Source organism: Phoca vitulina, unplaced genomic scaffold (genome assembly GCF_004348235.1).
Source record: "Phoca vitulina isolate PV1807 unplaced genomic scaffold, GSC_HSeal_1.0 scaffold7, whole genome shotgun sequence".
NCBI lineage: Eukaryota > Metazoa > Chordata > Mammalia > Carnivora > Phocidae > Phoca > Phoca vitulina.
In genome coordinates, this window is record NW_022589710.1 from 64,991,079 (window position 1) to 65,003,513 (window position 12,435).

A 12,435-nucleotide genomic window follows, 5' to 3' on the forward strand; every position below is an offset into this window, starting at 1 on the left:
TACGCCATGAGGGCACCTCCATAATATATTTGTGTAGTGATTTGTGCGTTGTATTCAATCCCAGTGATTAAAGAGTTAATTTTCTAAGTAGACAGTGGGCATGGTGCACTTGCTTATGAATGTGGATGCTGTGAATTTATTTGGGAACCTGCTGGAGTTGAGCCTCCCAGTGCGGGTATATGCAGAGCAGTTCAAATCAAGCATGGAGATAAAGACAGAGGGGAAAAGAAGTTGAGGGGATGAGGAAAGGAGCAGGAAGTGAAACAATAGAATCTTCTCACACCATCCCTAAGTGTCCCTCCTACTGCCATGATGCCCAGACTCTTGCCAGGCTATACTGCTGCCACCGCCCCCTGATGCATATTTCTCCAGTACCTGTCCATCCACTTGACCATGAGTTCCTTAAGGATAACAATAGTACTTTACCAACGTTTGAATTCCCAGCACCTAATGGCACCTGGCATGGAGTAGGCATTTCACAAATGTTTATTGTATGAATGAAAAATGAATGGGAAGATTCCAAGTGACTGATAAGTTACAAAGATCAAAATCATATGAACAGCAAAGAGGAGCAAAGTAGAGGCCAATCTGTGTGATTTGGTAAGTTTGAGAGTTGTCATAAAAGGAATTATCAAAGCTATATATCCCCTGCACTAGCATCATCAGCATCTTGATCCTGAGAACTTTTTGGAAATGTAATTCTCAATGTCCATCCTGTGTCTGCTGGTTCAGAATCCATGGGTTCAGAGGTCTTTGTTCTAATAACCTCTCTATGAGGGTCTTATGTACTCTCAAGCTGGAAAAGCACTGGATTAAATATATTATCTTTATCAGTGAAATATTCTGTTAAGTGACTTAATCTAGTATGTAAACACCAAAATACATGAAAAATACCTTTTCTACTAGTCTTGGTGCTGTCCACAGTTTTCCTGATAAGCATTTGGCAGATTTCAGAAAGAAAACAAGGAAGGGGGAAAGACTAGAAGGAGGGTCTTATTATATGAATCAACTATTGTATATGGTATCTGTTGTGATGTTAACTTCTCATATGTCAGAGGTGAAACTAACATGGAAACTTCTCCAGCTCTGAATTCCACAGACAGGGGCTTTTATGAACCAGAGGATCTGGAGGATTTTGCCTTTGACTGTGGCGTAAATCTAAGATATTGACCAGGGTAATTAATGCTAGTTGCCACAACAGACCAGTACCGACAGCTCAGTGGCTTGCCACAGCACAAGTTTTTATTCTCACTAACATTACAAGTTCAACACCAGTTGTGGGAGATCAGAGATGGAGGGGATTATTCCACACAGCCACTCAGGTATCTAGGCTGATGAATTCATCACGGCACTGGTGATCCACCTGAAACACGTGACTAGCTGGTCACAATTGTTACGGGAGAGAAGAGATGGCAAAAGCAGGCCCTAGCCTGGCAGTGTCCATGTCACTTTCCCTCATAGTGAGTTGGTTCTCTCATGGTGAATTGGACAGGACTTTGCACATGGTTTCCCATATTGGTGCCTTGGCAGTCATCTCTGTTCTCAATACTCCTTGGCCGTGGAAACCTCTGCTTTGCCTTGGGAGAAGATCTCTGAGAGCAGCCTGCACTGATGACAGAGGGGAAGTAGTGGATAAATACCCCAGCTTCCTCAGTCCTCTGTCAGGGTAATTCTGAGGTTCCTTCTACACCTATTTCTAGAGTTCTTCTGTAACATTAAGATCCAGTTGACCACACTGGAAGCTGGCTGGATACCACACCTTATATCGCCTTCATTTCTTTCCCCTTATCTCCTCAAGATACTACTAACCTAGTAATCCTTGTCTTGGGGTCTGCTTCTGGGGAAACCACACACAACTACAAAGGATGTGGGAAATAGAGAGTAACACATGGGATATTTGGGATCCACTGTCTCTGCCACAGCACACCTGTCCAACAAAGGGCTCCCTCTCAAAATCCTAAATGCAGGGAGGGATGCTTGCCTATTGGAAATCCACTTCTAAGTTTCCAATGTTGAAAAGTCTGTGGTTTCAAAGAATTGGTTCTTAGAATTTCATATCTGAATCATCCACATAATGAGGTTTGCAATCCCACCCACCCTCTTAACACTAATGCTAAACTTTGATTAATGAAGCGATACCCATTGTGTGGATAGGAAAAATGATTCAGGGCTGGTCACTTCCACTCAATTGAACACAGTTAGTGTGATACTTGATATAACATTCCAACAATTACCTATTCAGAGTCCAGTCTTTTTTTTTTTTTCCCCTAGTCTCTTCATATTACAACTAAGTCCAAAGTTATCCATCTGGGTATTAGACCCTTAATTCCTGTCTACGCATAAAAGAACAGGAAGAGCCATACTGCTCAAGGATTTAAGCTGTTACTTAACCTTGAGTCTTCTTGGCTCTTGATTTAAAGCCTTTCAAACCCTTTTTAAGAGAGAAGACATTTCTCATTCTAAGATTAATATCCTCACTCTCCATTCCCACCTGAAGGAAGTAATGTGAGGCTTAGAGCATGTGTATGGGCCAGAATCACCAAGCAAGAACTCAGCTTCATCCACCCATTTATTTATTTATCATACATTCATTGAGCATCAGCCATGTGCCGGACACAGCGACACTGCTGACGATTCTCTCATCCATGGGAATTATGCAGCCTAGCAGAGGTGATGTCACATACACCCATGTAGCTAATACTGAATAAAGAGTACATTACTGAAAAAGAGAAGTTCGGAGGAAAGAGAGATCCCAACTCATTGGGGATGCAAGTGTGTATGGAACCCAATAGGAGTTTATTTAATAATCTATTCATTCATACATGTAAACCAATGTCAGTCATTCACCACATGCTAGGGAAGGGATGGAATGGGTAGATAAAACCAACCCAGTCCCTGGTCCCCTGTGATATCTATAGTTAGTGAAATGGAAGGTGGGTCATATGTGGATATGTTGACATAGATCTGATAGTTGGGGATTGGGCAGATGAGTGTTTTCCAGGCAGAAGGAATGATGTGTTTTCCATGCAGAGATAACAAGCAACAGAGTAATGAGAAGAAGATAATCAATTTGGTGGGAAAGAAAGCTCTGGGGTCAGGCATGAGAGGACATCAGGCTAAAACCAGGCCTTTTGGTCAGACCTTGGGCAGACTTGACTGCCAGTCCTGGCAATTACGTGATGGACAAATAGGAACCTCTGAAGCTGTTTCAGCAAAAGGGCAAGAGATTACAGGGTGGACTTGGCAGGAAAAAGATGCAGACTGAAGATACAAATGGAGAGAGGATATAGCTCCAACAACAGATGGGAAAGGCACCTGGACCTGAACTGGGGCAGTTGCCCAGGGGTGAGAGATAGGGGAAGGATGTGAGAGGCAGCACACGGACAGAATCACGACAGCTGGGAGGTAGCTGTGGAAGTCAAGAAAGAAAGGAGGGACTCGTAGATCTTGGCTCTCCTTCCTGGGCATAAAGGTAGACTCCACTGTTAGCTTCCCTGAGAGATCAGTGTGGCCATGTGACTGCGTTCTGGTCAGTGGGATGTGAGCGGAAATCTTGTACATCATTTTCATGCCTAACCCCTAAAAAAAAAAAAAGCAGAAGAAAACAAAGCAAAAACATCTTCCCACAGGTGAGCTAGGTTCACTCTCATGATTTGCCAGCATAATGCAGCAATGTCAAGAACTAAGGGGTGAGTGGAATCACAGGACAGAAGGAGACGGGGTCCCTACACACCTGCTTGGAACAGGGTCCGCAGACTTTCAGACACCACTCCAGTGAACGGACATGGCTGTATTCCAAGAAAACTTTATTTATGGAAACAGGTGACAGGCTAACTGAGTCTGTGGGTTGTAGTTTGCCAAACCCTGACCCAGAGCAAAGTGCCCCCTCCCACTGACCTCACTGGACTATGATAAAGAGTGACAAGATGCTAATTTGTATTTGTTGAACTTCTGAGACCTGGGGGTCATTTGTTACAGTAGTTAGCTTTGGCTTGTGCAAGAAGAGAGAAAAAAGGCTGTAGAACTTTCCTATATTCTTCTGAAAATGTGAGAACTTACGGAAGATAAGATAGGAAATGCCACCACAGGTTTTTTAGCAATGTCTTAAAAATGAGTGTGACTGCAAATGTATAAGGGAAAGACCTCCAAATCCCTAGGACATTCTGGGGAGGTTCAAGCTATGAATAGCGCAAGGATCCCATATTTCATTGCTTGGAGGTGGAGTAACCTGGTGGCTCAGGCCCCTTCTTGTGACACAGCGTGATAATTGGGGTTTAGACACATTCGTTTACTGATGGAAAATTCTGCTGTCTGCATTCCATAATTCAAAAGTAAGAAAGGAGAAAAGAAGCCTTGGAATGATGCCAGGTGGAGGAGCACTGAAGAAGTCTGTCAGCAAGCCCTCAGGTAACAATATCATAATTTAAAATTTTTCCTAACAATGGGGGAGTAATTAATGATACAGCTTCCTCCTTTCCTGTTTCCATTTCAGCCTAGCCGAGTTCACAGTGTATGTGTGGTGTGGTATGTACGTGTGTGTGTGTGTGTGTGTGTGTGTGTGTGATGTGTGTGTGTGTATCCGTGTGCCGTGTGTGTATAGTGTGTGTGCAATGTATGTGTGTGCGTGGCATGCATGTGTGTAGGCGCACGCCTCCCTGTGTGTGGCTGGGAGGGGTTGTGCATGAATGTGGGAGGATGCGGTGCATATGTGTGTGTGTGTGCATGCCAGTGGTGTTTATGGATGTCGTGCATGCGTACTCCCCGAGTCCACAGAGACAGGAACAGGAGGAGTTTGTCTCCACAGGTTTGACACAAAGTAGATGTATCTACTTGAGAGCCCCATCAAACAGGGTCCACATTTTTGCCTCTGTAGCAACTTGCTGGTTCCTCAAGGTGTTTTAATCAGCCTGGGAGCTGTGAGACAAGTTGATAGACCACCCAAGCCATTCACTGTGGTGTTCTTGAAGGGCAAATTGGAAGCCCTTCTTGATTTATTTGGATTTGAAAGCAGAGAAGATAAAAGTATCATTCTTGCTGGCTAACCCCTTGCCTTCTCTTAGAGAGACTCCCCCTCATGCCTGAGTGACAAGGGGATTTCAAGTCTCTCCAGATGCCCAGTGGTTAACATTCTAGGACAAGGTTGCCTGAAATGACTTGCTCTCTCTCTCTCTCTGAGGCACCCTGAGTTTCTATCAGAGGCACTTGAAGATCTGTAAATTTATGCCCTTAGTAATTTATACTGTGGATCTAAAATGATTTTCAAACTGGTCTGGAAAATATGCTTGAGAGAGGTAAGAGCTAGGGGCCAGTTTTCAGGTTACTTGGGCCAATGTCCAGATCCACAGCTAAACTTATCAGTGTCACATCTGACAAGTGTATGTCTCTTCTCTGGGCTGGGGTTTTCTCCTTCAGGTGTAGATACTGAGGGTTGAGTCAGATCCATGTTTTCCAAAATGTGTTCTAAAGGATGTTAATAGTAAGTCATGAAGTAAAGCATTTCAGTGACTAGTTTAATCTGAATTTGTTTCAGTACTAATAAAAGAGATCAGAAATCAGTAGCTTAAACAAGATGGAAGTTTATTTTTCTTTGAAGCAAAAGTCATCCAGAGGTGAGCAGCCATGGGCTGATTTGAGCCCAGATCCTTCTATCTTTCTTCCCACCATCCTTTGCGATGACTTCCATTTTCAAAATCATTCAGTAGTTTAAAATAGTTGCTACAGCTCCAGCCATTACATCTGCATTCCAAATAACAGGAATGAGGAGGTAAGAAGCATGGTGGATATGTATGGTGCTTCTTCTAGATAAATCACTTCTTTGAAGTAGTCTTTCCTGAAGTCCCTTATGACTCATCTGTTTTTTATCTCATGGGCCAGAATGCAGTCACACAACTATATCCAGCTGCAAGAGATGCTGGAAAGTGTAGTATTTTCGTCAAGGGCATTGCCAATGTGGATAACATCAGAGTTCTATTCCAAGGCAGTTGGAGAGAATGTGTGTTCAATGACAACTAATCGTTCCTGCCATAATGACTGAGGAAGCGTGCAGTATCCTAGATTATAGTTGAGACTTCTTGTCTGTACATTTCAGAGATTTCATATGCAGAGGTACATTGTGACCCTTCCTATATGAGATGTGTCCCATAATTTTTGATCATAGATTCCTTTCATTCCCAAAATCATATGCAATTACTAGTGTAAGAAATAACTTGGAGGACAACTGTAGACAATGGTCTCAAGTGTCCTTGGTTATTGACAAAGTGTTAGAGTATCTAGATCAGGTTCCCCCTCTTCCTCACCAGGTGCAGGTGTCTTGAGGGCAACCCCTATTCCCATTAACCTTTCCCTCCTGCCAACCGCCTGGACACCCCTGATAATCACAGGCATGATTCTGGAGCACCCCGTGGGCACTGCCCTCCCTGCACTGAAGGGGACACTTGAGGATCTCTCCTCCTTCATTGTCATACTTAGTCACGATTTGGTGGGTTTTTACTGAGATGAGATCATGGGGGTGTGAGGCAGCAAAGTCTTGATTTGATTCACATCAAGTGAGGATGTAATTGGAAGCAATCAGAATGAAGTGTCCCATTTTAGGAAAAGCCCTTTATGCAGCAAAACTTAGAGATGGCACAGTGATGACTTAAAGGGCCAGTCGCGGATTGCAAAACAGAACGAAAGAAACGAAAATAAGAAAATGACTGGGCCACGTGTCCCCCTCATGAGAGGCTCTGCATGTGTTCCCTCAAAAGCACGGTGATGCATGATGATACCAACGTACAGTTCTAAGTTTCAAAGTTTTCAAGGCCATCACTACCCCATTCATAAAATGTTACTTGAGTCATAATTATAGTTGAAGCCCTTCAGAAGCTCACAGTCAAGCCGAAGAGAAGAATGTTGAACAATTAAAGTCAGAAAAGAGTGCTGGAGTTCTTCACAGAGTGGCAGATGGCCAATAGAGACAGATGTCTGGTGGTGAGAGATGGAGCACTAGAATAAGACATGTGTGTCCCTGAGCCTTTGCTAGACCAGTTTTTAGACTTTGTAAAGGCTACTTAACTTCTCTGTGCCTCAGTTTCCTAATCTACAAGATGGAAAAAAGAAGAGTTTCCACTCCTAGGATAGTTTTCACTAAGAAATGAAAAAATGCACCTCACATTTTCCCTATCCCGAGTGTGAATATCTAGCAATGGTTTCCTGGTGTTATTGCTGTGATTAGGATTGATACTATTTACTCTTCTTTTTATTTTTATGGCAAGAGAGCAATGGGAATGCACGAAGGAGGAAAGGACAGTTCTATCTTGGGAAGGGGGCTTTATGTTATAGCAACTCTGGACTGACTTGCAAAAGAAAGGATGTTCGAGGAGGTGAAGATCCATCAAAGGTCATCTAGACCAACCTGTTAAACAGAACATCAAGCCTCATTTATGGCCTGTGGTAGCTTCCAAACTGGCTTCATGAAGCCAGTTCCAGCCAGTTTCAGCACATGTTGCTTTAGCCAAAACAGACTACATATTTGAATTTGAATGATTCATCTCTAATCCCTAGAGGATTTTTACCTGGCATGCTTATGTGTTTAATACCTGGCCCTCTTCTAGGGAATGACACTGCTTGAAAGAGAGACAGTGAACAAACTTCCTTATGGAAGCAATGAGGACTGGACCAAAAGACTCACAAGGAGGTCCGGAGCCAGGAAGGTGCAGAATAGGATAGGGCATTGGAGGGGTAAGTGGACTAGGTCCGGGTGTGGCACTAAAGTCTGGCTGCCATGTGCTGACTTCGCAGATCAAAACTGACCACAACTTTCCTGAACCACTGCAGACCTTGGGCAAGTGACCCCCCCCCACCCCCCCACCCAGCAGCCTTCAATTTCCACATTTTAAAACTGGTTTGGGCTAATGGCGTCGCTATCATCACGTCCAGAGTTCTGATTGCAATTACACAGTTCTCTAGAAGCAGCAGAGAAGGACTTTGTTAGAAGAAAGAGTATTTCTTTACCCATAGAACCACATATGCTCTCCAGAAGCTTCCAGGGTTCTTGGATTTTCTTGTGAGAAGTCCCACTATCCAAAGAATAACTCCCAACACCACAGTTTCTTTTAATAAACAGTGACATCATCTTTCTAGACACTACCACCCACAGCCTCAACACAGATGGGTTATTTGTGAAACTGGAGGCTTTGGATGTCAAGGTCACTCAGAGTGATACGGCATATTCACATTACGAATGCCTCCTCATGGGAGCCTCCTCACGGAGCCGGGAACAGGGTAAGATGTGCTTTCAGCTTTGCAAAGAGATGCCTCCAAACTCCTCAGCTTCATTCCCGTGTTCACTGAAATAGGCGCAACAATGTTTCACAACATTCCTGTTCACAAAATGTGTAAGAGCAAAAATTAAAGTAAAGCTCTTGGGATGAGCATAAAAATGTGTTTTCTTTTTTAATTTTTAAGGCTTTGTGAGGATTTTCAACTGTTTTCCTCAAAGTCCTGTGCCTTGTTTTCCCCATGTAGACATGGGAGTAGTAATCAGTAACATTTCCTCCTGGGTGGTAATCAGTAACTTGAAAGAGGAGGCATCCGAGTGTACATAAGCAACAAAGTTGCCACTTACCGGAGGCACAAAAGATACAGAGAAGCACAGTGAAAAACATCCTTTTCAAGGCAGCCTGTTCAAAGGTCTTGTAAGCAAGTGTCACCTGTGTCATGTCTTCACAATGGGAGTCACCACCCCGGTGGCTGGGAAGGGTTTCCCAGCAGTGCTTAACTTCCAAGCGCCAGTCAGTAGCCATACAACTGAGTCAGTCTGGATTAAAGTCCAAATCTGTAATTTGAGGCTTATCATGTGTTTTATGGGAGTGCTATAGGGATTAAATAAAACAGCAGTTTCCCATCACATAGTAAGAACGGAAAAAAACAAAACAAAACAAAACAAAACCCTGCTGATGTCTTTATTCCTTCTCTCCTATTCACAAAATGGTTTCATTCATTCAGGTCTTTTTCCAAAATGTAGTTAGTTTATTTGCTTGGGACCTGGAAAACCTAATGCGAGTAGATGAACTGAATTTTTTAATTAACAAATCCATATCAAACATCTATTAAGTTTATGAAACTGTGCTGTGTGTCATGGGAAATATGGAGTTGGTCCCTTATTCTAAAGGAGCTTAATTGGAATGGCAAAGCAGAAACACAAGCATAATTGACTGTGAATGTGTGAAATGGGATATTACAAAGGGTGCTTTATGGTCATTCAGGGTTCATGGATCAATAGAATGAATGGCATGGCTCTGAGCTCCTCAGGGCAGGCAATTTCACATCTTCACCTCTGCATCCTCACATCTGTGTCTATGACACACAATGGGGTATCAATGAATGTGTCTTAGGTAGATGGATGAGTGGATGGTTGGGTTGGTGGATGGATGGATAGATGGATGGATGAGTGAAGAGTGTTCTATTTTTTTAATTGCTATGACCAGTATTAGGCTCACCAATTCTGTGGGTAAGCCATACAAACAAGGGGGTGTGGGGATAGCGGTGTCCACTCAGAGATGTCTGAGTCCTAAGCTGGAATACTTGAGTGAAGAGTGGTTCAATGGCCGGAATCATCTGAAGACTCATTTATTCACAGCTGTGGTGCTTGATATTGGCTATAGGCTGTTTATAATGAGGACACCTACATGCTGCCTTTTCATGTGGCACAGGCTTTCTCCCAACATGGAGGTTCTAAGGGTGATAGCTTAAGAAAGAGAGTCAGGCAAGGACTTTTATTCACCTAGAACAGATTCATGCAGTATCACCTCCACTTCCTATTAGTCAAGGCAGCAGTCACAAATGTTACCCATATTGCAGGAGAGAGGCCAAAGACCACCTTGTGGTGAAGAGGAAGAAGGTTTTGGAAGAGTGTATGGAACTACAAATAGCAAGGCCATTTTGGAAAGCTGTCCAGAAATAGAATAGACATGATGGATGGATGAATGAATGCTTCTGAGTTCAGACTCCCTCAAGTTCGTGCAGAGGTGAGGTGATTGAACAGATGTGTCAGCAGAGTTGGAGAAGGGAGGCCTGAGGAATACAATCTGATCAAGATGTTGAAGACTTAGTAGAATTTTGAAAATCAAGGGTAAAGGGCCTCTCAGGAACTTATGATCTAAAGAAATGATTCGGGAGAGCACAAGGCCAAACAAGTTAAACTGGAGAACTGGAATCATGTGAGAAAACTATGGAGGGAGACAAAGCTGGAGGAAGTCTCATGGCCACTGGCCGTGGCCTGGGAAGCTCTATCCAAAGCTCACCTTGCCACTTCCCATCTAAGTGCTTTGGACACGATGGATGGATGGACTCATGGGCCATATTTCATTGAATCAGCAAAATGCACCAAACAAGGAAGGGAGAAAAGGAATAGTCATAGGGGGTTGATGCTTATGACTCTGGGGGACAAGGGATAAGCTACAAAAAAGACAATGACTCCACTGCTTTCATTTAAAACGACACTTAAACCTTTTATTTCCTGAATGAAACAGAAAAGGACAAGAACTAATATATCCATTTTCTTTTATGTTGGAGGCCAATACAGAGATGGGGAGTGCTCTCTGAGGGGAGTGATGTAAGGTCACTGCATTCACCCAGCTCTGTCCCCGGAGCTTGGGAAGCAGGCTGACATGTGAGGGACTTTTATTTTTCCCTCCGATGCTAATTGAATGTGCAGATAGAGAGGTACCGAAGTGACTACATTAAAATGAAATATGTCCCCCGAGTACCTGCTTCCATCCGCGCTCTTGCCCACTGCCCTCCACCCCGGCAGAATGAGAACTTTTTCTGGCCAACAAAGCCCATCTTCCGTTATTATTTCTCTTTGTCTCTTTTCATATCTCCTAATGGAAACATTCCAGTAGCTGCTGGCTAGAAAATTAGCCATCTGAACTCTGATTCTCCCTCTCTCTCTCGTTTTCTTTCTTTCCGTGTCTCTCTCTTCTCATCAGATTAGTGAGAAAATTCAGCATTGAATCTCTTTCAAGCTCTTCGCTCTGCACAGCCTGGTTAACACATGGAAGGGGCTAAGATTAAACCTTAATTTAACTCTGTCTCTCACCCAAACGTCACCAGACTCCTGGCCCAGTTTAACTTTCAATCATTCTCTGAAAAGTCTGGAGGAGTGTGGCTCCACACTGCCCGAGTCTCCAATGTGACCTTCTTTGCCTGGTCAAACGCCTTGTGGTGAAATCCAAGATGGCATTAGGACGGAGGAGAGTGAGAAGAAATGAATATTTATTGAGTTCCTGGCATATGCCAGGCACTTTAAATGCATTATTCCTTTTGATTTAACACTCCTATGAAATAAATACATGTTTCTCTATCTTTTTCAGGGAGAAACTGAGGCTTACAGGGGGTCACTATCTTGTCTAAACCCACCCCAATAATGAGCAATAGTGTCATGATTTTCTAGCAACATTTGCTAATGTACCAGTTTTCCTGGAGGCTGGATTTGCCCCCAGAGTGGCCAGCCACCAGCACAAACACAGTGATCAGAAAACCCCATATTGACTCTTCTGGTCGATACTGTCATTCTGACCAGTCAAGCAGTGAACTGAAGGTCACAGAGGCTCAAGACCTCATTATCCTTCACACATTTAGGAAGGGGAAGAATTGAGACTGGAACTCAGCTCTGCCATAGCTCAAAGTTCATGCCTTTTGGAACTAGAATTGTAATTGTGCATATCTGCACCACGGCTAACCCACTTAGAACCAAATCATGTTCTCTCTATTCCACTTTGGGCCTTTTGGAGTATCTGATATTTCCATTCAAAATTGAAATAAAGAAAACAGGAGGATCAAAATGTCTTCAAAAGGCTTCCTGATAAAATGGAAAAGAGTCAGTTGTGGGTTTTTATTTGTTTGTTCCTGCTTTTGAAAAATAAAGAATAGTAATATTAACACTGATAGCGTCCAGCAAGCCAAGATGGAACAGGAGCCCAGACAAGACCTGCCTCTGGAGTGTAAAAGCCAGTCCCTTTGGAGGAAGAACATGGTGCCCAAAGAGATGAGGAGCCAGGTCATATACCAAGCAAGACACGGCTACCCAGAATTGATCAATTTCAGAAAAATCAGCAGCGTGAAATAGAGGCGTAATCATATGATATTCAGAAACTCCAGTGGAGAGACAAGAATTCAACATTAAGCAAGTCCATTAGCAAGCCCTAGTTATATGTGTGAAGTGTTCACCACGATGCTGATAATTCAGGTTAGTCATATATATATATATATATATATATATATATATATATATGAAGAATATATGAATATATACATATGAATATAAAGAATATGAAGGATATATATATACACATATATATGTATGTATATATATATATACATATATATGAAGAATATATGTATGCAAAGATTCTTCCATACAAAGATCATTGAATACACACGTATACCACTCCC